Genomic DNA, 26,995 nt, shown 5'->3' on the forward strand with positions numbered 1-26,995 from the left:
TGCTATTTAATCTTGCACTTGACCCATTGATACGCACCTTTGTTAAAACTAATCTTTGGAAAGGAATATCACTAGGCGATCAATCAGTGAAGGTATCTGCATTCGCCGACGACCTTTTATATTTTAGTGAACCTAGGACTGCTCCACCATTATTACAGAAATAACTAAAGGACTTTCACATCATATCAGGATTTTTAGTTAACTTCAATAAAACAGAGGCATTAGCATTAGAGTAGGGGTGGGCAACATGAGGCCCGCGAACCGATTCTGCCTGGCCCGCTGTCCAATACCACTGTGCAATGACAAGCGGCCCGGCTGAGCCGCTTGTCATTGCGCTACGAAGCTCAGAGATGTGGTGCCGCTGAGGAAATACCCGGTCACGCCATAGGGTCTGCTGACCGGGATTTCCTCTGTGACATCAGGCGCTGGGCGGCATAGGGGGCGGAGCCACGGCAGGAGCGTGCAGAGGGCAGCGGATCTGGCAGAAGGCAGTGGATAATCTGGGCAGCAGATCTGCTATTGTGAAAGAAATACATCAAAGGTAAAGCTGCTATATGGGTCGCGGGGGGGGGGGGGGGGGGGGGGGGAGGAGGGGGGTAGAGACTGCTGTATAGGTTCAGGGGAGGGGGGTAGAGACTGCTGTATAGGTTCAGGGGAGGGGGTGAAGGGGGGTAGTGACTGCTATATGGGTTCAGGTGTGGGGGAAGGGGGGTAGTGACTGCTATATGGGTTCAGGTGTAGGGGAAGGGGGGTAGAGACTGCTATATGGGTTTAAGGGAGAGGGGAGGTTTGAGACTGCTATGTGGGTTCAGGGAAGAGGAGGGGGGGGGGAGCTAGTAACCAGCTGTGAATACGATTGATAACAGCATTACACAGGATGCTGTTTGTTTGTTTTCAGCAGTTTTTTTTATTTATTTTCATTAGTGGATGTGTTCTTTAGACATTTGTATTTTGCCTGTAAAAAACTACGTATGCGGTGTAATGTATATTGTGTGTGTGTTTTTATATATATATATATATATATATATATATATATATATATATATATATATATATTTTTTTTTTTACTATGTTTTTATAGTTATATAAAACTATGGGCCTAATTCAGACATGATCGCTAGGGTGTGATTTTTGCACTGCTACGATCAGGTAGTCGCCACCTACAGGGGGAGGGAAATCACTGTGCAGGGGTGCGATCGCATGTGCAGAGAGCTGCACAAACAGAAGTTTGTGCAGTCTCTGCTCAGCCCAGGTATTACTCTTCCAGTGCGATGATCGGGGCCGGAGCTGACGTCAGAAACACTCCCTCCAAACGCCTGGTGCCTCCTGCGTTTTTCCGTGCACTCCTCTAAAACGGTCAGTTGCCACCCACAAACGGCCTTTTCCTGTCAATCACCTTGCGATCGCCTGAGCGATCACTTTGTTCGCACCATCCCATCACTGCCCGACGCTCCCCAGCGCGGCGGACCGATGTGCCAGCGCACTGCAATGCATGCGCAGTTCAGACCCGATCACCTGCTGTGCGAAAATACACAGCGACCGGGTCCGAATTGGGACCTATAACGGGTCTTATTTTGAGTTGGCTGCATTTGCATCTTGCAGCAACTGCTGACTAAGGGGCTGATTCAGACCTGATCACTGTGCTGCAAATTTTGCTGTCCTGCGTTCGGGTAGTCGCCGCCCCCAGGAGGAGTGTAAATTCGCCAGTGCAAGCGTGCAATCGTATGTGTACGCAGAGCTGCAAAAATCTACTTTGTGCAGTCTCTGCGCAGCCTAGGACTTACTCCTACAAATATTTGTCATTCATATTAGGCCCCGCCCTTGTGTGTGGCCCTCGAACATTCACTGGAAGTGTTAAGCGGCCCCCCAGCTGAAATAATTGCCCACCCCTGCATTAGAGGCTAGACAGGGGTGGGGGGCAATGTTCCCCTTCCGCTGGGCACAAGGCTGTTTAACCTATCTAGGGCTTTGAATTTCTGCTAATATTGATAATCTATATTCAGAACATTTTTCTCTCAGACAGATGTTAAATGATTTGATAAGTGCAAACATCTGCCACTTTCCTATATAGGGAGATGCCACCTAAACAAGATGATCTCTTTTCCAAGGCTTCGCTACCCACTCCAGATGCTGCCTTTTCTACTTGCTAAAAGAGAGGTTAAGATCATTAATGGGGCATTCACTAAGGGCCTAATTCAGATGTGTGAGAAAACACTTCGTTGCTGCCCCCTCCAGATTTTAAACTGCGTTCTGAAAAGAATGCAGTTTAGGACCTTGCACATGCACATACCGCTATACGCAAGGGTCTGAATCAGCCCCTAAATTAATTTGGCCTGGAAAATGACCTAGGATTTCGCTACTAAAACTACAACAACCTTTGTCGCTGCATGGAATCAAATTTACCATGTGCCAAAGATTATGCATTAGCAGCCAATTATAGGTATGCACTGGATTGGATAGGGAGTCTGGATAATTTTGTTTATAAGAAATTTGATCAAGCATTCAGTCCAGAACATGACTTGGTCAATTTATTACATATACCTCCAGGTAGTTTAACTAACGACATCAAAGCTAACCCTCTTTTAAATATGCCCTGCTCTGCATGATGCATCTTACCCAATATATCTTTCACACACTTTGCTTTTACTCATGATTTACAAAAGGTGACTCAGCTACTATCTTCAGATCTTGGCATCTCCGTGGTCTATCAATTTATGGCTGATAGTTGCTCCTCTGTCCTCAACCTTGGTAAACTAAAAGAAAAAAAGATTTCCAGATATCCAGCTTCCTTTTATTTGCTTACTTCCAAGTTCGTAGTTACATTAACAGATTGAAGAATATTCTTCAAACCTACAGATGGTGCAGCACTAATCTAGGGCGTCTCCATCGCAGACGTGCACTCCAGGTGGGACTAGGCGATTCGGCGCCTAGCCCCGCCACGGAATTGCACAGACGCTCCCATTGTTGTCAATGGGGCACGTGCACGTCTCACACGCACGGTCGTCCCATTCACAGCGATAGGCGCAACTAAGCTTAGATCTCATGGTACAATATCGTCTGGGTAATGCCTTTTCTACATCTACGATTTTATTAGGAAAAATTTGGATCTTTCTAAATTGACCACACACACTGCTTGCCAAATGGCAAGTGACCACTCCAGACAGCTTGCTACCAACTATCCTTAAATCATGCGTAACACTAAACAATTCCTTTCATCCACAGATGCTGAAATGTAATACAGCTGATTACACAGAGCTAATTTTACTGCTAAACTTTGTTATGTAACTGGAATTTAAGACAATTCAAACGGTTTCAAATGTTCTCAACCGGCTGCTGATATCATCCACTGTATGTGGTCCTGTGATTTGGTCCAAGCATTTTGGCCAGAAGTTCAATCTTATACCTGTATCAACAACGTATTACATATTCCTTTTAAGATATCCATGTAATGGGCCATGTGGAATTATTACTATTCTTCAGGCCCTTCTAGACTATGTAGTAAATAGGTTATTACTAGCACGCATAGCAGCAGCAACCAAAAACTATTCCATCTAGCTGGACCCATAATGATCCCACATCTCTAACTTTAATGTTACCCCGTATCACATATGTTTCAAATGGACTGGATTGAGTGCTCTCTCGATGCCGAATCCAGAGAGAGAACGTTTTTTTTTTTTTTACATCTGGTTACCTTATATTATACTTCCAGGGACAACTAGAGATAATATTCAAAAAGTAGCAATTTTTTTGACTACATGCTATAATCTGGAAATGGTAGAGAGAGAGGAGCCCCACAATTTAAAAATAAAAAATAAATAACCTACTAAAATTCTATAAACACAAATTCATACTCTTTGGTATTAATGAATGACAAGTTTATTCAAAATGATCATCATCTTTGAGATTATAAAATGTACCTTCATTGTTTGTACCTTTCTCTGTTGCCATTTGTACAATTTGCATATGTATACTATTTTAAGTTTGTGTTAAAAATACATTTTGAAAAAAAAAAAAAAAAAAGATCGTGTCTAGTTAGACAGTCAATAGATAGACACCATATGTTAGACAGTCAAAAGGTCGACACATCAAAAGGTCGACACCATGTTTTTTGCATTTTTGTGGTTTGTTGTGTCATCTGGGACCCCCAATTGTAGAAAGGCATACCCTCGCAGGGCTCGCCACACTTCGGGCACGGTGGCTCGCCACAAGGTTTATAACCAACTCTATGCCGACATGGATACAGAAAGTATGAAATAAAAAACATGTTACATAAAAAAAAAAAAAACATTTGTCTATCTTTTTTATGTCGACCATTTTCATGTCGACCTAATGTCTGTCTAACATATGGTGTCTAACTGGACACTGTCTATCAAACAGATACACACACATATATATATATATATATAATTAGAATATGTATGTATGTATGTATGTATGTATGTATGTATGTATGTATGTATGTATGTATGTATGTGTATATATATATATATATATATATATATATATATATATATATATATATATATATATATATATATATAGCAACCAAGATTATTCATTGACAGTTATTAAAAAAAGGGTAGTTACTGTAGGTATCCAGGCAGTAGAATTTCAGGTTATTGGTCATTATTACTTAATTTACCGTGGGCTACAAGCCATAAAATACTAGGTTTATAATCTCGGAACCTGTGACATATACCCCATGGAGTTCTGTCTTGCGAAATTAGGGCTTGGAAGAATAATATTTGTCTAAAGAATGTTGTGAACTCCACAATTAGGGACAGATAACCCCTATACAGAACCAGTGGTACAGGATTTTTTTCACCATTAGCAACCACCTTTCCCAGGCCAGAACCACACTGTTCACTAGTACTCAGATTCCCCCTAGACTGGATCACAGTATTGTATAGTTATTAGTTAACAGCTGAGAATGAGGTAGAGTCAGCGAGACTGTGGCTATACATGTAGTAAAAATAAGACCGGATACAAAAAAAAAAAAAAAAAAACAACAAGGAAAACCCCCCCCCACAACTGACAGGCTGGGTCAGAGGGCAGGAGAGGTACACATGGCCAATAACAGAGTTCAAGGACAGGTGGGACCCAATAGCAAGGTCCAGTAAATATATAGCCAAGAACAAAAAATAAGAATTTACTCACCGGTAATTCTATTTCTCGTAGTCCGTAGTGGATGCTGGGACTCCGTAAGGACCATGGGGAATAGCGGCTCCGCAGGAGACTGGGCACAACTAAAAGAAAGCTTTAGCCTAACTGGTGTGCACTGGCTCCTCCCACTATGACCCTCCTCCAGACTTCAGTTAGGATACTGTGCCCAGAAGAGCTGACACAATAAGGAAGGATTTTGAATCCCGGGTAAGACTCATACCAGCCACACCAATCACACCGTATAACTCGTGATACAATACCCAGTTAACAGTATGATGATAACAACTGAGCCTCTCAACAGATGGCTCAACAATAACCCTTTAGTTAAACAATAACTATATACAAGTATTGCAGACAATCCGCACTTGGGATGGGCGCCCAGCATCCACTACGGACTACGAGAAATAGAATTACCGGTGAGTAAATTCTTATTTTCTCCGACGTCTTAAGTGGATGCTGGGACTCCGTAAGGACCATGGGGATTATACCAAAGCTCCCAAACGGGCGGGATGACTCTGCAGCACCGAATGGGCAAACTCTAGGTCCTCCTCAGCCAGGGTGTCAAACTTGTAGAATTTAGCAAACGTGTTTGACCCCGACCAAGTAGCTGCTCGGCAAAGTTGAAGAGCTGAGACCCCTCGGGCAGCCGCCCAAGAAGAGCCCACCTTCCTCGTGGAATGGGCTTTTACCGATTTAGGATGCGGCAGTCCAGCCGCAGAATGTGCAAGCTGAATCGTACTACAGATCCAGCGAGCAATAGTCTGCTTTGAAGCAGGTGCACCCAACTTGTGGGGCGCATACAGGATAAATAGCGAGTCAGTCTTTCTGACTCCAGCTGTCCTGGAAACATAAATTTTCAGGGCCCTGACTACGTCCAACAACTTGGAAGCCTCCAAGTCTTTAGAAGCCGCAGGCACCACGATAGGTTGGTTCAGATGAAAGGCCGATACCACCTTAGGGAGAAATTGGGGACGAGTACTCAATTCTGCCCTATCCATATGGAAAATCAGATAAGGGCTTTTACATGACAAAGCCGCCAATTCTGATACACGCCTGGCCGAAGCCAAGGCCAACAACATGACCACTTTCCACGTGAGATACTTCAATTCCACGGTTTTAAGTGGCTCAAACCAATGTGACTTTAGGAAATCCAACACCACGTTGAGATCCCAAGGTGCCACTGGAGGCACAAAAGGGGGCTGAATATGCAGCACTCCCTTAACAAAAGTCTGAACTTCATGTACTGAAGCCAGTTCTCTCTGGAAGAAAATCGATAGAGCCGAAATCTGGACCTTAATGGAACCCAATTTTAGGCCCATAGTCACCCCTGACTGTAGGAAGTGCAGGAAACGGCCCAGCTGAAATTCCTCCATTGGGGCCTTCCTGGCCTCACACCACGCAACATATTTTCGCCATATGCGGTGATAATGGTTTGCGGTTACTTTTCCTTGCTTTAATCAGCGTAGGAATGACTTCCTCCGGAATGCCCTTTTCCTTCAGGATCCGGTGTTCAACCGCCATGCCATCAAACGCAGCCGTGGTAAGTCTTGGAACAGACAGGGCCCCTGCTGCAGCAGGTCCTGTCTGAGCGGCAGAGGCCATGGGTCCTCTGAGATCATTTCTTGAAGTTCCGGGTACCAAGCTCTTCTTGGCCAATCCGGAACAATGAGTATAGTTCTTACTCCTCTTCTCCTTATTATCCTCCTCAGTACCTTTGGTATGAGAGGAAGAGGAGGGAACACATAAACCGACCGGTACACCCACGGTGTCACTAGAGAGTCCACAGCTATCGCCTGCGGGTCTCTTGACCTGGCGCAATATCTTTCTAGCTTTTTGTTTAGGCGGGACGCCATCATGTCCACCTGTGGCCTTTCCCAACGGTTTACAATCAGTTGGAAGACTTCTGGATGAAGTCCCCACTCTTCCGGGTGGAGGTTGTGCCTGCTGAGGAAGTCTGCTTCCCAGTTGTCCACTCCCGGAATGAACACTGCTGACAGTGCTAACACGTGATTTTCCGCCCATCGGAGAATCCTTGTGGCTTCTGCCATCGCCGTCCTGCTTCTCGTGCCGCCCTGTCGGTTTACATGGGCGACTGCCGTGATGTTGTCTGACTGGATCAGTACCGGCTGGTTTTGAAGCAGGGGTTTTGCCTGACTTGGGGCATTGTAAATGGCCCTCAGTTCCAGAATATTTATGTGTAGGGAAGTCTGACTTGACCATAGTCCTTGGAAGTTTCTTCCCTGTGTGACTGCCCCCCAGCCTCGAAGGCTGGCATCCGTGGTCACCAGGACCCAGTCCTGTAAGCCGAATCTGCGGCCCTCTTGAAGATGAGCACTTTGCAGCCACCACAGCAGAGACACCCTGGTCCTTGGAGACAGGGTTATCAGCCGATGCATCTGAAGATGCGATCCGGACCACTTGTCCAACAGGTCCCACTGAAAGGTTCTTGCATGGAACCTGCCGAATGGAATTGCTTCATAGGAAGCTACCATCTTTCCCAGGATCCGCGTGCAGTGATGCACCGACACCTGTTTTGGTTTTAGGAGGCCTCTGACTAGAGATGACAGCTCCTTGGCCTTCTCCTCCGGGAGAAACACTTTTTTCTGTTCTGTGTCCAGAACCATCCCCAGGAACAGTAGACGTGTCGTAGGGACCAGCTGTGACTTTGAAATATTTAGAATCCAGCCGTGCTGTTGTAGCACCTCCCGAGATAGTGCTACCCCGACTAACAACTGCTCCCTGGACCTCGCCTTTATCAGGAGATCGTCCAAGTACGGGATAATTAAAACTCCCTTCTTTCGAAGGAGTATCATCATTTCGGCCATTACCTTGGTAAAGACCCTCGGAGCCGTGGATAGACCGAACGGCAACGTCTGGAATTGGTAATGACAATCCTGTACCACAAATCTGAGGTACTCCTGGTGAGTATGGTAAATGGGGACATGCAGGTAAGCATCCTTGATGTCCAGTGATACCATGTAATCCCCCTCGTCCAGGCTTGCAATAACCGCCCTGAGCGATTCCATCTTGAACTTGAATTTTTTTATATAGGTGTTCAAGGATTTCAAATTTAAAATGGGTCTCACCGAACCATCCGGTTTCGGTACCACAAACATTGTGGAATAGTAACCCGTCCTTGTTGAAGTAGGGGCACCTTGACTATCACCTGCTGGGAATACAGCTTGTGAATTGCCTCTAGCACTGCCTCCCTGCCTGAGGGAGTTGTTGGCAAGGCAGATTTGAGGAAACGGCGGGGAGGAGACGTCTCAAATTCCAGCTTGTACCCCTGAGATACTACTTGAAAGATCCAGGGATCCACCCGTGAGCGAGCCCACTGATTGCTGAAATTTTTGAGACGGGCCCCCACCGTACCTGGCTCCGCCTGTGGAGCCCCAGCGTCATGCGGTGGACTTAGAGGAAGCGGGGGAGGACTTTTGCTCCTGGGAACTGGCTGTATGCTGCAGCTTTTTCCCTCTACCTCTGCCTCTGGGCAGAAAGGACGCGCCTTTAACCCGCTTGCCCTTATGGGGCCGAAAGGACTGTACCTGATAATACAGTGCTTTCTTTGGCTGTGAGGGAACATGGGGTAAAAATGCAGACTTCCCAGCAGTTGCTGTGGAAACTAGGTCCGAGAGACCATCCCCGAACAACTCCTCACCTTTATAAGGCAAAACTTCCATGTGCCTTTTTGAGTCTGCATCACCTGTCCACTGCCGAGTCCATAACCCTCTCCTGGCAGAAATGGACATTGCACTTATTTTAGATGCCAGCCGGCAAATATCCCTCTGTGCATCTCTCATGTATAAGACTGCATCTTTAATATGCTCTACGGTTAGCAATATAGTGTCCCTGTCTAGGGTATCAATATTTTCCGACAGGAAATCTGACCACGCAGCTGCAGCACTGCACATCCATGCTGAAGCAATAGCTGGACTCCGTATAATACCTGTGTGTGTATATACAGACTTCAGGATAGCCTCCTGCTTTTTATCAGCAGGTTCCTTTAGGGCGGCCGTATCCGGAGACGGTAGTGCCACCTTCTTTGACAAGCGTGTAAACGCTTTATCCACCCTAGGGGATGTTTCCCAACGTGACCTATCCTCTGGCGGGAAAGGGTACGTCATTAGTAACCTTTTAGAAATTACCAGTTTCTTATCGGGGGAAGCCCACGCTTCTTCACACACTTCATTTAACTCCTCAGATGGAGGAAAAACTACTGGTAGTTTCTCTCCAAACATAATACCCTCTTTTGTGGTACCGGGGGTAACATCAGAAATGTGCAACACATTTTTCATTGCCTCAATCATGTAACGTGTGGCCCTATTGGAAGTTACATTAGTCTCATCGTCGTCGACACTGGAGTCAGTATCCGTGTCGACATCTGTGTCTGCCATCTGAGGTAGCGGGCGTTTTAGAGCCCCTGATGGCTTTTGAGACGCCTGGGCAGGCACAGGCTGAGAAGCCGGCTGTCCCATATTTGGTATGTCGTCAAACCTTTTATGTAAGGAGTCGACACTGTCACGTAGTTCCTTCCACATAACCATCCACTCAGGTGTCGGCCCCGCAGGGGGTGACATCACATTTATAGGCATCTGCTCCGCCTCCACATAAGCCTCATCAAACATGTCGACACAGCCGTACCGACACACCGCACACACACAGGGAATGCTCTGACAGAGGACAGGACCCCACAAAGCCCTTTGGGGAGACAGAGAGAGAGTATGCCAGCACACACCAGAGCGCTATAATAATACAGGGATTAACTGAATTATTTCCCCTTATAGCTGCTATATAAGTTATACTGCGCCTAAATTTAGTGCCCCCCCTCTCTTTTTTACCCTTTGTAGCTGGATACTGCAGGGGAGAGCCAGGGAGCGATCCTTCCAGCGGAGCCAGTGTGCTGAGGGAGTTAGCCCCGCCCCTTTTCCGGCTGACTTCTCCCGCTTTTTTCAGGAATTCTGGCAGGGGTAATTTATCACATATATAGCCTCTGGGACTATATATTGTGATGATTTGCCAGCCAAGGTGTTTATATTGCTGCTCAGGGCGCGCGCCCCCCCCCCTCCCCCTCCCCCCCAGCGCCCTGCACTCATCAATGACCGGAGTGTGAGGTGTGCATGAGGAGCAATGGCGCACAGCTGCAGTGCTGTGCGCTACCTTGTTGAAGACCGAGGTCTTCTGCCGCCGATTTTCCGGACCACTTCTTGCTTCTGGCTCTGTAAGGGGGACGGCGGCGCGGCTCCGGGACCGAACGATCGAGGTCGGGTCCTGTGTTCGATCCCTCTGGAGCTAATGGTGTCCAGTAGCCTAAGAAGCCCAAACTATCTCCAGTCAGGTAGGTTCGCTTCTTCTCCCCTCGTAGCAGTGAGTCTGTTGCCAGCAGATCTCACTGAAAATAAAAAACCTAAAATATACTTTCTCTTCTAGGAGCTCAGGAGAGCCCCTAGTGTGCATCCAGCTCAGCCGGGCACAAGATTCTAACTGAAGTCTGGAGGAGGGTCAAGGTGGGAGGAGCCAGTGCACACCAGTTAGACTAAAGCTTTCTTTTAGTTGTGCCCAGTCTCCTGCGGAGCTGCTATTCACCATGGTCCTTACGGAGTCCCAGCATCCACTTAGGACGTCAGAGAAACATTGAATTCAGCTGTAAAAGTTTAACAAAGATGGAAGGAGCTAGCCTATGGCAATAAGTGTATTTAAGGAGGTCCTGGCCAATCAGCTGCTGTGTAGAAATCATATGAGCAGGAAGTGAGCAGATGCTGGGCAGGAGTCATGTGAGCTAAGGTGGTTAACAGTGATGATTCTTGTAGGAGCTGATAAATCCAGCTGCAATGTGACATCCCATTAGCAGCTCAGAAAGCAAGTAGAGTATGGTTGGTTTGGAACCTCGAGCATATAGAGACACAAGAACTCTAACATACAGCAGAAATCTGGAATGGATTCTGAGACAGAGCAACAAAATATAACAACCCTCTCCAGCTTCGTCAATTTTTTTTTTTTTTTTTTTTAAACCTTCCTTTATTTGGGAAGACGCTGTGGGACACCCCCTCGGCTCACTTTCAACAAATACATTTATTTATGTTACATAGAGTATATATTACTCCAACCCGATTAGCTAGAATGTGAGGAAGAAGTAACCCTAAATGCCCCACATGTGCCTCAGCTAATGGTACCTTTTGGCACTTGCTTTGGTCTGTAAGAGAGTACCTTCTGGCAGGCCATGGTAAGGATAATAATTTTCTACGGGTGTGCCGGCAGATGTCTTGACATCTGTTGTGTGTATCCTTGCAGTAATTGATGAGGAAATATTAGATGCAAATTCTAGACGCTATATTGCTAATTGATGTGCTCTTACAAAGGTGTTGGTTGTGTTCTCCTGTATGGCACATACTGGTCCTAATGTAAATGCCTGGATATTCCTGGTGAATACTGTAGTCTCTCACGAAAAGTTTGTACACATTTCCAGAAAAGCATTAGATAAAATGTTATTAAATTTGGGATAGATGGCTTGCTTCTTTGTACGGACAGGGTCTTCCTATATCTACAGTATAATTCAGATTATGTAATAACAGAACAATTATAGTGCAGTGTACTAATCAATGTGCAGATCAAAGTTAAATTTGTAATATTCGCCTTATAACTCTATGGGGCTAATTCAGGTTGGATCACAAATCGCGATCCAGCCGGAATTAATATGATCGCCCCGCGGGTGCATGCACAGCGCTCATCCACAGAAAATGCGATCGCCTCTGCCCGTCAATCAGGCAGAGGTGGTCGCGGGGCGGCAACGCTCAACTTCCAGGGTGAAGACAAAGCGTTGTGGGGCAGCGAGAATGGGGGGGGTGTGCAAATGAGGGCGTGATCGCGGCAGCTGCGTGACATCACATGCAGCCACCGCAATGGGGAACATGGTGGCGGGCCTCCTGCGGGCGGCATGAGGCTTCCTCTATTTCTGCTAACATGCAGAAATTGGTATGCGTTCGCAAATTGCTTGTTGGGGGTGGGGGGGATAGGAGGGGAAGGCAGTGGTCAGCATGCTGGGCGGCCTTGCCCTGCGATGGGCGGCCCCAGCATGCGAGCAAAAAGGATTGCAAATTCTGCTAATTAGCAGAATTTCCAATCCTGACTGAATTAGGTCCTATATATGGAACTTCATATTTGAATTTTCTTTGATAATTGTTTTTTTATTATTACTATTCAATACGCAATATCTTAATAGATTGAGTCCACACCAAGTATGTTTGTCTATATTAGGTTTGTTTTTATTATTATTAATATAATGTTTATGCATGCATACATAAATAGGATTATAAATAACCTACCGGTAAATCCTTTTCTCGTAGTCCGTAGAGGATACTGGTGTCCATTTTAGTACCATGGGGTATATACGGGTCCACTAGGAGCCATGGGCACTTTAAGAGATTAATAGTGTGGGCTAGCTCCTCCCTCTATGCCCCTCCTACCAGGCTCAGTCTAGAAACTGTGCCCGAGGAGACGGACATACTTTGAGAGAAGTAAATACACATATAGTGGTGAGATTCACACCAGCTCACACATACAAAAGGAAAGCCAAGTTAACCATCTCGGAACAATTCAGCAACGGCTGAACCAACAATACAGAACCAAGTAACAATGCATGAATACGAAGCACTGGGCGGGCGCCCAGCATCCTCTACAGACTACAAGAAAAGGGATTTACGGGTAGGTAATTAAAATCCTATTTTCTCTTACGTCCTAGAGCAGAGGTTCTCAAACTCGGTCCTCGGGGGCACACAGTGCATGTTTTGCAGGTAACCCAGCAGGTGCACAGGTGTATTAATTACTCACTGACATTTTAAAAGGTCCACAGGTGGAGCTAATTATTTCACTTGCGATTCTGTGAGGAGACCTGCAAAACATGCACTGTGTGTGCCCCCGAGGACCGAGTTTGAGAACCTCTGTCCTAGAGGATGCTGGGGTCCATTTTAGTACCATGGGGATCTACCAAAGCTCCCAATAAAGGGAGGGAGAGTGCTGAGGTTCCTGCAGAACAGATTGGCCTCTGAGGACCTAATGTTTGGTCAAAGTATCGAACTTGTAGAACTCAGCAAACGCGTTCGACCCTAACCTAGTAGCTGCTCGGCAAAGTTGTAAAGCCGAGACACCCCGGGCAGCCGCCCAGGAAGAACCCACTTTACGAGTAGAATGGGCCTAAACAGATTTTGGACACGGCAAGCCTGCCGTAGAATAAGCATGCTGGATAGTGAATCTGATCCAGCGAGAAATTGTCTGCTTAGAAGCAGGACACTCAACCTTGTTGGGATCTTAAAGGACAAACTGAGCGTCCAACTTCCTGTGACGAGAAGTTCTCTTCACATATATTTTAAAAGCCCGCACAACATCCAGGGACTTTGAGGTAATCGAGGTGTCAGTAGCCACTGGCACCACAATAGGTTGATTGATATGAAAAGCAGACAACCTTTGGAAGAAATTGCTGATGCGTTCAGCCCTATCTTCATGGAAAATCAAGTAGGGGATCTTGTGCGACAATGCCCCTAATTCAGACACACATCTTGCAAATGCCAACAGTGTGACTGTCTTCCAAGTAAGAAACTTTACGTCCACCTCCTGTAAAGGTTCGAACCAATCTGATTGCAGGAACTGCAGCACCACATTAAGATCCCAAGGTGCCGTAGGAGGCACAAAGGGTGGTTGGATGTGCAGAACTCCTTTCAAAAAAAGTCTGAACCTCAGGGAGAGCAGCCAATTGTTTCTGGAAGAAAATGGACATGGCCGAAATCTGGACCTTGATGGAGCCCAAGCATAGGCCCACATCCACACCAGCCTGCAGAAAGAGGAGGAAACGTCACAGTTGAAACTTCATCGTAGGAAACTTCTTGGATTCACACCAAGACGCATACTTTTTCCAAAACCGATGGTAATGTTTTGATGTTACTCCCTTCCTAGCCTGTATCAGGGTAGGAATGACCTTTTTTGGAGCTAAGATCTGGCATTCAACCTCCATGCTGTCAAACGTAGCCACGGTAAGTCTTGATAGGCGAATGGCCCCTGTTGTAGAAGGTCCTTGCTAAGAGGAAGAGGCCTTGGATCCTCCAGCAGTAATTCCAGAAGATCCACGTACCAAGCTCTTCTTGGCCAGTCCGGACCAATGAGGATCACCTGCTCTCTTGTTCTTTTTAGGAGTTTGATAATCCTTGGGATGAGTGGAAGTGGAGGGAACACATACACGGACTGGTACGTCCACGGAGTTACCAGTGCGTCCACCGCCACTGCGTGGGGGTCTCTTGACCTGGAACAGTACCTCCAGAGCTTCTTGTTGAGGAGAGAGGCCATCATGTCCATCTGAGGTACAGGTAATTGGCTTGTCACCTCTGCGAACACCTCCGGGTGAAGGCCCCATTATCCTGGATGGAGATCGCATCTGCTGAGGAAGTCCACTTCCCAGTTGTCCACTCCTGGAATGAAGACGTCTGACAGTGCCACTGCATGCTTTTCCGCCCAGAGGAGGATTCTTGTTACCTCTGACATAGCCGCTCTGCTCTTCGTTCCACCCTGTCTGTTTATGTAGGACACTGCCATTACATTGTCCGACTGAACCTGAATTGCCTGATTTTGCAGAAGATGTGACACTTGTGGAAGGCCATTGCATATGGCACGTAGTTCCTGAATGTTTATTGGCAGGATGGATTCCAGACTTAACCACTTTCCTTGGAAGTTTTCCCCTTGGGTAACTGCTCCCCAACCTCTGAGACTTGCATCCGTGGTTAGAAGGATCTAATTCTGAATCCTGAACCTGCGGCCTTCGAGTAGGTGAGAAGTTTGCAGCCACCAGAGGAGTGAAATTCTGGCTTTCGGTGACAGGCGTATCCGCTGGTGAATGTGAAGTGGTGATCCCGACCATTTGTTTAGGAGATCTAGTTGGAAGAACCTTGCATGGAATCTTCGGTACTGTAGAGCCTCGTAGGAGGCAACCATCTTCCCCAGAAGGCGAAGGCACTGATGAACAGATACCCGGGCTGGCTTCAGGACATCTCGGACCATTGATTCTATCACCAACGCTTCCCCCCACCGGTAGATACACCCTCTGCACTTCCGTTTCGAGTATCATCCCCAGGAAGGGCAGTCTCCTTGTCCGCTCCAAATGCGACTTTGGAAGGTTCAGGATCCACCCATGATCCTGGAGTAGTCGAGTTGAGAGAGCATTATTCTGCAACATCCTCTCCTTGGAAGACGCTTTTATCAGCAGTTCATCCAGATATGGAATTATGTTCACTCCCTGTCTATGGAGGAGTAACATCTCTGCCATGACCTTGGTGAACACCCTCGGTGCTGTGGAGAGGCCAAATGGCAGTGCCTGGAATCAGTTCAGTGACAGTAGTGGCAGAATCAGTAGTGACAGTCCAGGAGCGCAAATCGGAGATAAGCCTGGTGAGGCGGCCAGATCGGGATGTGAAGGTAGGCATCTTTTATATCCAGGGATACTAGGAATTCCTCCTCCTCCAGACCGGAGATCACCGCTCTCAGAGACTCCATCTTGAATTTGAATTCCCTCAAGTAGGGGTTCAATTACTTTAGGTTTAATATCAGCCTTACCGAACCGTCCGGTTTCGGTACCACAAACAGGTTTGAGTAATAACCCTTGTGTTGTAGGTGAGGTGAAACTGGAAAAATTACATTTGTGTGACCCAATTTTTTAATGGCTTCCTGTAGGATAGCACTTTCTGTCAGCGAAGTTGGTAAGCCTGCTTTGAAGAATCTGGGAGGTGGGGAGTTCTTGAAACTCCAGTCTGTATCCCTAGGCAACAATATCCTTTACTCAGGGGTCTAGGCATGATGACGCCCAAACATGACAAAGCTTTTAGCCTCGCTCCCACATGTACGACCTCCAGGCTTAGAGGTCCACCGTCATGCTGAAGAAACAGAACCTGGTTTCTGTTCCTGGGAACCTGTTGGTGCAGGTTTTCTGGACTGTCCCCGACCTCCTCTAAAGAAGGTGGGAGGGGTTTTGGATTTAATTTTGCGGTCCGAAAGGACTGCAGCGTAGGCGAAGGATAAGATTTCCTAGCTGGTGGTGCTGCTGACGGAAGAAAGGTGGACTTACCCGCAGTTGCTGTGGAGATCCACGCATCCAATACTTCCCCAAACAGCACCTGGCCTGTGAAGGGTGGGTTCTCCACGCTTTTCTTGGATTCTGCATCCGCAGTCCATTGACGTAGCCAGAGTCCTCTGCATGCCGAGACCGCTATGGAAGTAGCTTGTGCATTCAGCATGCCAAGGTCCTTCATGGCCTCCACCATGAACCCTGCAGAATCCTGTATGGCAAAAACAATTCAATGTCACTCCTATCCATAGTATCTAAGTCCTCTAGCAATGCGCCTGACCACTTTACTATGGCTTTAGAAATCCACGCACAAGCAAGTGTTAAAGCTACGACAGCAGCGGTGTATAATGATTTGAGTGTAGTCTCAATCTTGATGTCAGCCGACTCTTTTAAAGCGGTTGAACCAGGAATGGGTAAAACCACCTTTTTTGACAACCTAGATACAGAAGCGTCAACTATAGGGTTTTTTTCCCCACTTTTTATATCCTCTGCAGGAAAAGGGAAAGCAATGAGAACCCTTTTTGGGATCTGGAATTTTTTGTCTGGGTTTTCCCAGGATTTTTCAAACAAAGAGTTTAACTCCTTGGAAGCTGGGAAGCAGTGGCATAACTAGAATTTTTTCTCCCCCAAGCCCAAAAAAAATTCTCCGGCACCCTCTCCCCCCATAATTGGCACTGGCAAAGGGGCGTGGCTTTTCTGCAATGGGCATGGCTTCACATCAAGGGGCGTGGCATTGCAGGAAAAGACTACCTTATACCCCAGTTTTGCAACCTGCACACCCAGACGTTGGCCACCACAAGAAAGAAAAATAATCCCGATTCATGCCCCTTACATTATTTGCCATTTTTCCTCCTTATATTAATGCCCATATACATTATGACACATACTGCAATGGCCCTTAGACATGCCACACACAATAATGCCAATTACACAATATGCCACACACCGTAATGCCTGTGACGCATGACAGGAATCGCAATGCCAGTTATACATTATACTACACACTGCAATGCTCCCGATACATTAAAGCACATACAATGCCTGTGACATTATGACACACACCGCAATTACCCTGAGACATTAAACCACAATGCCCGTGATATAGTATGCCACACACAGTAATGCCTGACACATTATGCCACACACCGCAATGTCCGTGATACATTATGCCACACACCACGATGCCCATTACACATTAAGTCCTACAGTAAGGCTTCTAATTACTTTAAAATTACCTGCTCATTGCCAGTGCCACATATGCCCTCAGTGCCAGATATTCCCCCACAGTGCCAGGTACACACATGTCCCCAATGCCAAATATGCCCCCCCCCCCCCCAAGTGCCAAGTACACATATATCCCCCAGTGCCACATATGCCCCAAGTGCCAAATATGCCCCCCCCCCCCCAAGTGGCGGCGCCCCCACAGCCCTGCGCCTCCAAGCCACCGCGAGGGCAGTAGTTATGCCACTGCCGGGATGGTAAGCAATAATTTCTTACTTTCTGTAAAATAAGATTCCTCTACCTACTCAGGTACCTTCTCGGTTATGTGTAAAATGTCCCTAATGCCTTCAATCATTAGTTGCACCCCCTTAGCAAGTGATGCATCCCCCCCCCCTCCCCCCCATCTCCACACACATAGCCCCATCACCATTCCCTTTATCAGAGTCGGTATCAGTGTCAGCTTGCGTTATCTGTGCAAGTTTTAGTTTTTGTGGGTACGTGGGGGTTCTTAGTCGAAGCAGTGGGGGCTGAGTATGCCAAATCTTCCACAGATTTTCTCGAAAACGGTTTCTTTTTCAGTCTGTGACATCTTGCCCCGTAAAGAATCCACCCATGGGGTTTCTGATTCAGAAGGCTGTGAAAGTACATTGCAGTCCTGAGTACATGAAATAGACTCTTCAGGAGAAGATAAACACTCTGCAGTACAGAACAAAGATTCCTTAGACATGGTAACGTGGATATACACTTACACACACACAGGAAAATGTCAGACACAGTTTCCCCCAGAGTACCTGCAGAGAAGCACAGAGTATAAGGAGCCAGCCACACTGCGCCCCTGTCGGCAGTTATTATGATAGAAGCCGGGCGCTGACCAAGCAACCTTTATAGGTTAATTAGTACTAACAAACACACTCCCCCCCCTGTCTATAACACCCTGGTACCGCAGAGGATAACTGGAGTTATGTGGAGGTCAGCGCTCCCTGTCAAGGTCTTGTTCCTAAGATCTGCAGGGAGAAAATGGCGCTGGCGAGCGCTTGATCCGCTCTGAGGAGAAGCCCCACCCCCAATAATGGCATGCGGCTTCCCGCACAATTTGATTTTCTGGCCTGAGGTGTTGTATGCCAACAGCGGGATTCTTCTGGCTCTGTTAGGGGGTGGCAGCCGTGCTGCGGGATTGAGCGGTCGCCTCGTGGGCTTGCGATCAGCACCCTCAGGAGCTCAGTGTCCTGTCAGCGGAGACAGACAACCATTAACTTTAAGAGTTGGTTCCTACTCCCCCCCCCCTCCCCCAAGTCCCACGATGCAGGAAGGCTGTTGCCAGCAGCCTTCCTGTAACCTATTACTCTATTAAAACAAAAAAAAACTAAGAAATCTTCTAAGAGCTCCCCTAGCTGTGATCGGCTCATCCGGGCACATTTTGTAAACGTCAAAGTCTGGTAGGAGGGGCATAGAGGGAGGAGCCAGCCCACACTATTATTCTCTTAAAGTTCCCATGGCTCCTAGTGGACCCATCTATACCCCATGGTACTAAGATGGACCCCAGCATCCTCTAGGACACAGGTTCTCAAACTCGGTCCTCAGGACCCCACACAGTGCATGTTTTGCAGGTCTCCTCACAGAATCACAAGTGAAATAATTAGCTCCACCTGTGGACCTTTTAAAATGTGTCAGTGATTAATTAATACACCTGTGCACTTGCTGGGTTATCTGCAAAACATGCACTGTGTGAGGTCCTGAGGACCGAGTTTGAGAACCCCTGCTCTAGGACATAAGAAATATTCTTTGTGTCTCCTGCTGTACCAATGCATACTATATTTGTTTGTTGGAAAACCAAATAAAAATTAAAATTTAAAAAAACCCAAAACCTTTCTGATACCTTAGTCCAGGCATTCCCAACCACGGTCCTCAAGGCACACCAACAGTGCAGGTTTTAGTGATATCCCGGCTTCAGCACAGGTGACTTAATTAGTAGCTCAGTTATTTTGATTTAACCATCTGTGCTGCAGCCTGGATATCACTAAAACCTGCACTGTTGGTGTGCCTTGAGGACTGTGGTTGGGAATGCCTGCCTTAGTCTCATGTTTGATTGAGCTCATAAGTTACAGTACTTGGCTATAATGCCATACCCTAGGCCAATCTCCAAGAAAATAAGAATTTACTCACCGGTAATTCTATTTCTCGTAGTCCGTAGTGGATGCTGGGAACTCCGTAAGGACCATGGGGAATAGCGGGCTCCGAAGGAGGCTGGGCACTCTAGAAAGATTTATGACTACCTGGTGTGCACTGGCTCCTCCCACTATGACCCTCCTCCAAGCCTCAGTTAGGACACTGTGCCCGGACGAGCTGACATAATAAGGAAGGATTTAGAATCCCGGGTAAGACTCTTACCAGCCACACCAATCACACCGTACAACTCGTGATACTATATCCAGTTTGACAGTATGAAAACAACTGAGCCTCTCAACAGATGGCTCAACAATAACCCTTTAGTTAACAATAACTATTTACAAGTATTGCAGACAATCCGCACTTGGGATGGGCGCCCAGCATCCACTACGGACTACGAGAAATAGAATTACCGGTGAGTAAATTCTTATTTTCTCTGACGTCCTAGTGGATGCTGGGAACTCCGTAAGGACCATGGGGATTATACCAAAGCTCCCAAACGGGCGGGAGAGTGCGGATGACTCTGCAGCACCGAATGAGAGAACTCCAGGTCCTCCTCAGCCAGGGTATCAAATTTGTAGAATTTTGCAAACGTGTTTGCCCCTGACCAAGTAGCTGCTCGGCAAAGTTGTAAAGCAGAGACCCCTCGGGCAGCCGCCCAAGATGAGCCCACCTTCCTTGTGGAATGGGCATTCACATATTTTGGCTGTGGCAGGCCTGCCACAGAATGTGCAAGCTGAATTGTACTACAAATCCAGCGAGCAGACTGCTTAGAAGCAGGCGCACCCAGCTTGTTGGGTGCATACAGGATAAACAACGAGTCAGATTTTCTGACTCCAGCCGTCCTGGAAACATATTTTCAGGGCCCTGACAACGTCTAGCAACTTGGAGTCCTCCAAATCCTTAGTAGCCGCAGGCACCACAATAGGCTGGTTCAGGTGAAACGCTGACACCACCTTAGGGAGAAACTGGGGACGAGTCCTCAATTCTGCCCTATCCATATGGAAAATCAGATAAGGGCTTTTACATGATAAAGCCGCCAATTCTGACACTCGCCTGGCTGAAGCCAAGGCCAATAACATGACCACTTTCCACGTGAGATATTTCAGATCCACGGTTTTTAGTGGCTCAAACCAATGTGATTTTAAGAAACTCAACATCACGTTGAGATCCCAAGGTGCCACAGGAGGCACAAATGGGGGCTGAATATGCAGCACTCCTTTCACAAATGTCTGAACTTCAGGTACTGAAGCTAGTTCTTTTTGAAAGAAAAAAATCGACAGAGCCGAGATCTGTACTTTAATGGAGCCTAGTTTTAGGCCCATATTCACTCCTGCTTGCAGGAAATGCAGAAATCGACCTAGTTGAAATTCCTCTGTTGGGGCCTTTTTGGCCTCGCACCATGCAACATATTTCCGCCATATGCGGTGATAATGCTTTGCCGTAACATCTTTCCTGGCCTTAATAAGCGTAGGAATTACTTCTTCCGGAATACCCTTTTCCTTTAGGATCCGGTGTTCAACCGCCATGCCGTCAAACGCAGCCGCGGTAAGTCTTGGAACAGACAGGGCCCCTGTTGTAGCAGGTCCTGTCTGAGCGGTAGAGGCCATGGGTCCTCTGAGAGCATCTCTTAAAGTTCCGGGTACCACGCTAGTCTTGGCCAATCCGGAACCACGAGAATTGTGTTTACTCCTCGCTTTCTTATTATTCTCAATACCTTTGGTATGAGAGGCAGAGAAGGGAACACATAAACCGACTGGTACACCCACGGTGTCACTAGAGCGTCCACAGCTATCGCCTGAGGGTCCCTTGACCTGTCGCAATATCTTTTTAACTTTTTGTTGAGGCGGGACGCCATCATGTCCACCTGTGGTTTTTCCCAACGGTTTACCAGCATCTGGAAGACTTCTGGATGAAGTCCCCACTCTCCCGGGTGGAGGTCGTGTCTGCTGAGGAAGTCTGCTTCCCAGTTGTCCACTCCCGGAATGAACACTGCTGACAGTGCTAGTACATGATTCTCCGCCCATCGGAGAATTCTTGTGGCTTCCGCCATCGCCATCCTGCTTCTTGTGCCGCCCTGTCGATTTACATGGGCGACCGCCGTGATGTTGTCTGACTGGATCAGCACCGACTGGTGTAGGAGCAGGGATTTTGCTGGACTTAGGGCATTGTAGATGGCCCTTAGTTCCAGAATATTTATGTGAAGGGAAGTCTCCTGACTCGACCATAGTCCTTGGAAGTTTCTTCCCTGTGTGACTGCCCCCCAGCCTCGAAGGCTGGCATCCGTGGTCACCAGGACCCAGTCCTGTATGCCGAACCTGCGGCCCTCTAGAAGATGGGCACTCTGCAGCCACCACAGTAGCGACACCCTGGTTCTTGGAGACAGGGTTATCAAGCGATGCATCTGAAGATGCGATCCGGACCACTGGTCCAACAGGTCCCACTGAAAGATTCTGGCATGGAACCTGCCGAAGGGAATTGCTTCGTAAGAAGCCACCATCTTTCCCAGGACCCGCGTGCAGCGATGCACTGATACCTGTTTTGGTTTCAGGAGGTCTCTGACTAGAGATGACAACTCCCTGGCTTTCTCCTCCGGGAGAAACACTTTTTTCTGGACTGTATCCAGAATCATCCCCAAGAACAGTAGTCGTGTCGTCGGAACCAGCTGTGACTTTGGGATATTCAGAATCCAGCCGTGCTGGTGCAGCACCTCCTGAGATAGTGCTACTCCCACCAACAACTGTTCCTTGGACCTCGCTTTTATCAGGAGATCGTCCAAGTACGGGATAATTAAAACTCCCTTTTTTCGAAGGAGTATCATCATTTCCGCCATCACCTTGGTAAATACCCTCGGTGCCGTGGACAGTCCAAACGGCAGCGTCTGGAATTGGTAATGGCAATCCTGTACCACAAATCTGAGGTACTCCTGGTGAGGATGGTAAATGGGGACATGCAAGTAAGCATCCTTGATGTCCAGGGATACCATGTAATCCCCCTCTTCCAGGCTCGCAATAACCGCCCTGAGCGATTCCATCTTGAACTTGAATTTCTTTATGTATGTGTTCAAGGATTTCAAATTTAAAATGGGTCTCACCGAACCGTCCGGTTTCGGTACCACAAATAGTGTGGAATAGTAACCCCGGCCTTGTTGAAGTAGGGGTACCTTGATTATCACCTGCTGGGAATACAGCTTGTGAATTGCCGCTAGCACCGCCTCCCTGTCTGAGGGAGCAATCGGCAAGGCAGATTTTAGGAACCGGTGGGGTGGAGACGCCTCGAATTCCAGTTTGTACCCCTGAGATACTATTTGAAGGATCCAGGGATCCACCTGTGAGCGAGCCCACTGATCGCTGAAATTCTTGAGGCGGCCCCCCACCGTACCAGGCTCCGCCTGTGGAGCCCCACCGTCATGCGGCGGACTTGGCAGAAGAAGCGGGGGAGGACTTTTGCTCCTGGGAACTTGCTGTTTGTTGCAGCCTTTTTCCCCTACCTCTGCCTCTGGATAGAAAAGATCCGCCTTTTCCACGCCTGTTTTTCTGGGTCCGAAAGGACTGAACCTGATAAAACGGCGCCTTCTTAGGCTGTGAGGGGACATGGGGTAAAAATGCTAACTTCCCAGACGTTGCTGTGGAAACTAGGTCCGAGAGACCATCCCCAAATAATTCCTCACCTTTATATGGCAACACTTCCATGTGCCTTTTAGAATCTGCATCTCCTGTCCACTGGCGAGTCCATAAGCCTCTCCTAGCAGAAATGGACAATGCACTAACTTTAGATGCCAGTCGGCAGATTTCCCTCTGTGCATCTCTCATATATAAGACTGAGTCTTTTATATGGTCTATGGTTAACAGGATCGTGTCTCTGTCTAATGTGTCAATATTTTCTGACAGTTTATCTGACCACGCAGCGGCAGCACTGCACATCCAAGCTGACGCAATAGCTGGCCTAAGTATAATGCCTGAGTGTGTATATACAGACTTCAGGATCGCCTCCTGCTTTCTATCAGCAGGTTCCTTGAGGGCGGCCGTATCCGGAGACGGTAGTGCCATCTTTTTTGATAAACGTGTGAGTGCTTTATCCACCCTAGGAGGTGTTTCCCAACGTGACCTATCCTCTGGCGGGAAAGGGAACGCCATTAGTACCTTCTTAGGAATTACCAATTTTTTATCAGGGAAAGCCCACGCTTCTTCACACACTTCATTTAATTCATCTGATGGGGGAAAAACTATGGGTAGTTTTTTCTCCCCAAACATAATACCCTTTTTAGTGGTACCTGTATTTATATCAGAAATGTGTAACACCTCTTTCATTGCCTCAATCATGCAGTGAATGGCCTTAGTGGGCATCAGATTAGACTCATCGTCGTCGACACTGGTGTCAGTATCAGTGTCGACATCTGGGTCTGCGGTCTGAGGTAGTGGGCCTTTTAGAGCCCCTGATGACCTGTGCGACGCCTGGACAGGCACGAGCTGAGAAGTCGGCTGTCCCACATTAGGCATGTCGTCAAATTTCTTATGTAAGGAGTCTATACGTGCACTCATTTCTTTCCATAAGTTCAACCACTCAGGTGTCTGCCCCGCAGGGGGTGACATCCCTTCTAAAAGGCATCTGCTCCGTCTCCACATCATTATCCTCATCAAACATGTCGACACAGCCGTACCGACACACCGCACACACACAAGGAATGCTCCAACAGAGGACAGGACCCACAAAAGCCCTTTGGGGGGACAGAGTGAGAGTATGCCAGCACACACCAGAGCGCTATATAATGCAGGGACTAACTGAGTTATGTCCCCTATAGCTGCTTTTTCTATATAATTTATACAGCGCCTAAATTTAGTGCCCCCCCTCTCTTTTTTTTACCCTGTTCTGTAGTGTAGACTGCAGGGGAGAGCCAGGGAGCTTCCTTCCAGTGGATCTGTGAAGGAGAAATGGCGCCAGTGTGCTGCAGGAGATAGCTCCGCCCCTTTTCCGCTGCCTATTCTCCCGCTTTTTTCTGGATTCTGGCAGGGGTATTTTCCACATATATAGCTTCTAGGGCTATATATTGTGGTATTTTTGCCAGCCAAGGTGTTATAATTGCTTCTCAGGGCGCCCCCCCCCCCCCCAGCGCCCTGCACCCTCAGTGACCGGAGTGTGAAGTGTGTGTGAGGAGCAATGGCGCACAGCTGCAGTGCTGTGCGCTACCTTGGAGAAGACTGATGTCTTCTGCCGCCGATTTTCCGGACCTCTTCTTGCTTCTGGCTCTGTAAGGGGGACGGCGGCGCGGCTCCGGGACCGAACACCAAGGACTGGGCCTGCGGTCGATCCCTCTGGAGCTAATGGTGTCCAGTAGCCTAAGAAGCCCAATCCGGCTGCAAGCAGGCGAGGTCGCTTCTTCTCCCCTTAGTCCCTCGCTGCAGTGAGCCTGTTGCCAGCAGGTCTCACTGAAAATAAAAAACCTAAATCTATACTTTCTTTCTAAGGGCTCAGGAGAGCCCCTAGTGTGCATCCAACCTCGGCCGGGCACAAAATCTAACTGAGGCTTGGAGGAGGGTCATAGTGGGAGGAGCCAGTGCACACCAGGTAGTCATAAATCTTTCTAGAGTGCCCAGCCTCCTTCGGAGCCCGCTATTCCCCATGGTCCTTACGGAGTTCCCAGCATCCACTAGGACGTCAGAGAAATGTGCATGTTTTTCAATCATATCCAGGAGAAGGTTATGCAGGCTGTGAGGAATCTTCATGCTCTTACCTTCAATGATATTTAAATTCAGTTATTTTGCCGATCTTGCCCCATTTTCTACACAGAAGCGTAAGGCTTTTAGGGATGGCATCAGACATTGTGGCATCCACTTAGACAACATTGCTTTCAGTAACACTGGTGCTCCAAGTCTTATAGAATGAAGACCTTTCTTTGGAAAGTGACTAGGAATGTGGGTTTTTCTATTTTCTCTAATTTTGCACCTCCACAGTCATTGCTTTTACTGTATGCCTAGTGTCCCAAAACACTAAGTTATGAGGTTCCTTTGACTCAAAACCACTGCTTTTGGCTGAGGCCCTGGAGGACTGGAAACACCTTGGATGAAGGTTTACCATGTTTGAATTTTTGGACTTCCAGTAAGTTGTGACATTGTTTTCTCTTATTTGGTTCTGCAGTCCAGTGCCTAGAAATAGATCACCAGTCAGTTATTTATAAGTTGCATTGGTACTAGGTCTAATTTACTATGTTTTGGTATTTCTTGCAGTTTCTTATAGTGCCGATGACGCCCGTGCTTGAGTGCACCCCCATAAAAGTCCACCCTTTCCTCCACACCCCCGTTTTTTTCCCCTCGCTTAGGTGACATATCCCCTTTGGCAACTCTTATCGCGCGTGTGTGTGTGTGTGTGAACTAGTGTCTGTAAACTAGTGTCTGTAAATATGGCTGGCGTCCACTCCCGGCAGCTCCCACTGTTCTGCATCATGGGCACTGTCATCTTGGACTGTATCACACAATCCGTCCTGTTTAAACAGATCTCAACAACTTCAGTCACATGCATCGCCCAGTCTGTCAGCGCTTAGGGTGCCCTAAGGAAGTGCTGTCAGCATATTGCCAGTACAACATCTCACTCAGAGGATCAGTACCTGCTACAGTTTTGCTTTACAGCATTCTGCTTCAGTGGGTTCCAAGAACCTGCGTCAGTAGTTGCTTCTTGGCATTATACCTCACTGTTTTCTTCTGCTTTGCAGCTTTGTCTAACTTTAATATAAATGCTAATAGGATGTAAATGTTTAACCAATTAGACCAGTTGCCACATCTAAAAAGCTTATCCTCTTGTCACTCTTCAAAGAGCCTCATCTTGACAATATAAAATGCTCTTCTTAAAACTTTGAATGAAGACAAAAGGCTTGGTTAAAGGGAAATTGGTGGCCGATCTTGGCATGTCTCTAGAATAGAGTGGATTTTTGCTGGGAATTTCAAATACTCCATTTATGTTTATATCAAGGAAAACGCATGCAAATTATTGTATTCAATCAGGATCATTCCTGCACATCTGGTGGGAGGCTATATTGGGTGTAAGGTGTGTAGTGGCCATAGGGCCCCAGATCCAGGGGGTGAGAGAGCCACACCACACCCCCATATAAATATACTTACCCATCTGAAGTCCCACGACAGCCAGCAATACATACAGAAATCACAGAACATTGACAATTTCCTGGTGATTTGTGCATGCACATTATGAATTTCCCATGGAACAAAGCGCGAACGCCATGTTACCAGAGACCTGTGCATGTATGGTAGACAATGCCCCTCTCCTCTTAGCAAGTGGCTCACATTATGACAATAATAGCAATGGTATATAATACTACTACCAGAGCAGCCTCCACAT

The 26,995-nt window shown here is 47.3% G+C and overlaps 1 protein-coding gene across 1 annotated transcript in view; it reads right to left on the reverse strand.

The window, feature by feature from the left end:
- LOC134910168 (sulfotransferase 6B1-like) overlaps positions 1–26,995 on the reverse strand; it is a 125,367-nt gene that overhangs the window by 50,604 nt on the left and 47,768 nt on the right. The window lies entirely within an intron of this gene.

This window comes from Pseudophryne corroboree, chromosome 4 (assembly GCF_028390025.1).
Source record: "Pseudophryne corroboree isolate aPseCor3 chromosome 4, aPseCor3.hap2, whole genome shotgun sequence".
NCBI lineage: Eukaryota > Metazoa > Chordata > Amphibia > Anura > Myobatrachidae > Pseudophryne > Pseudophryne corroboree.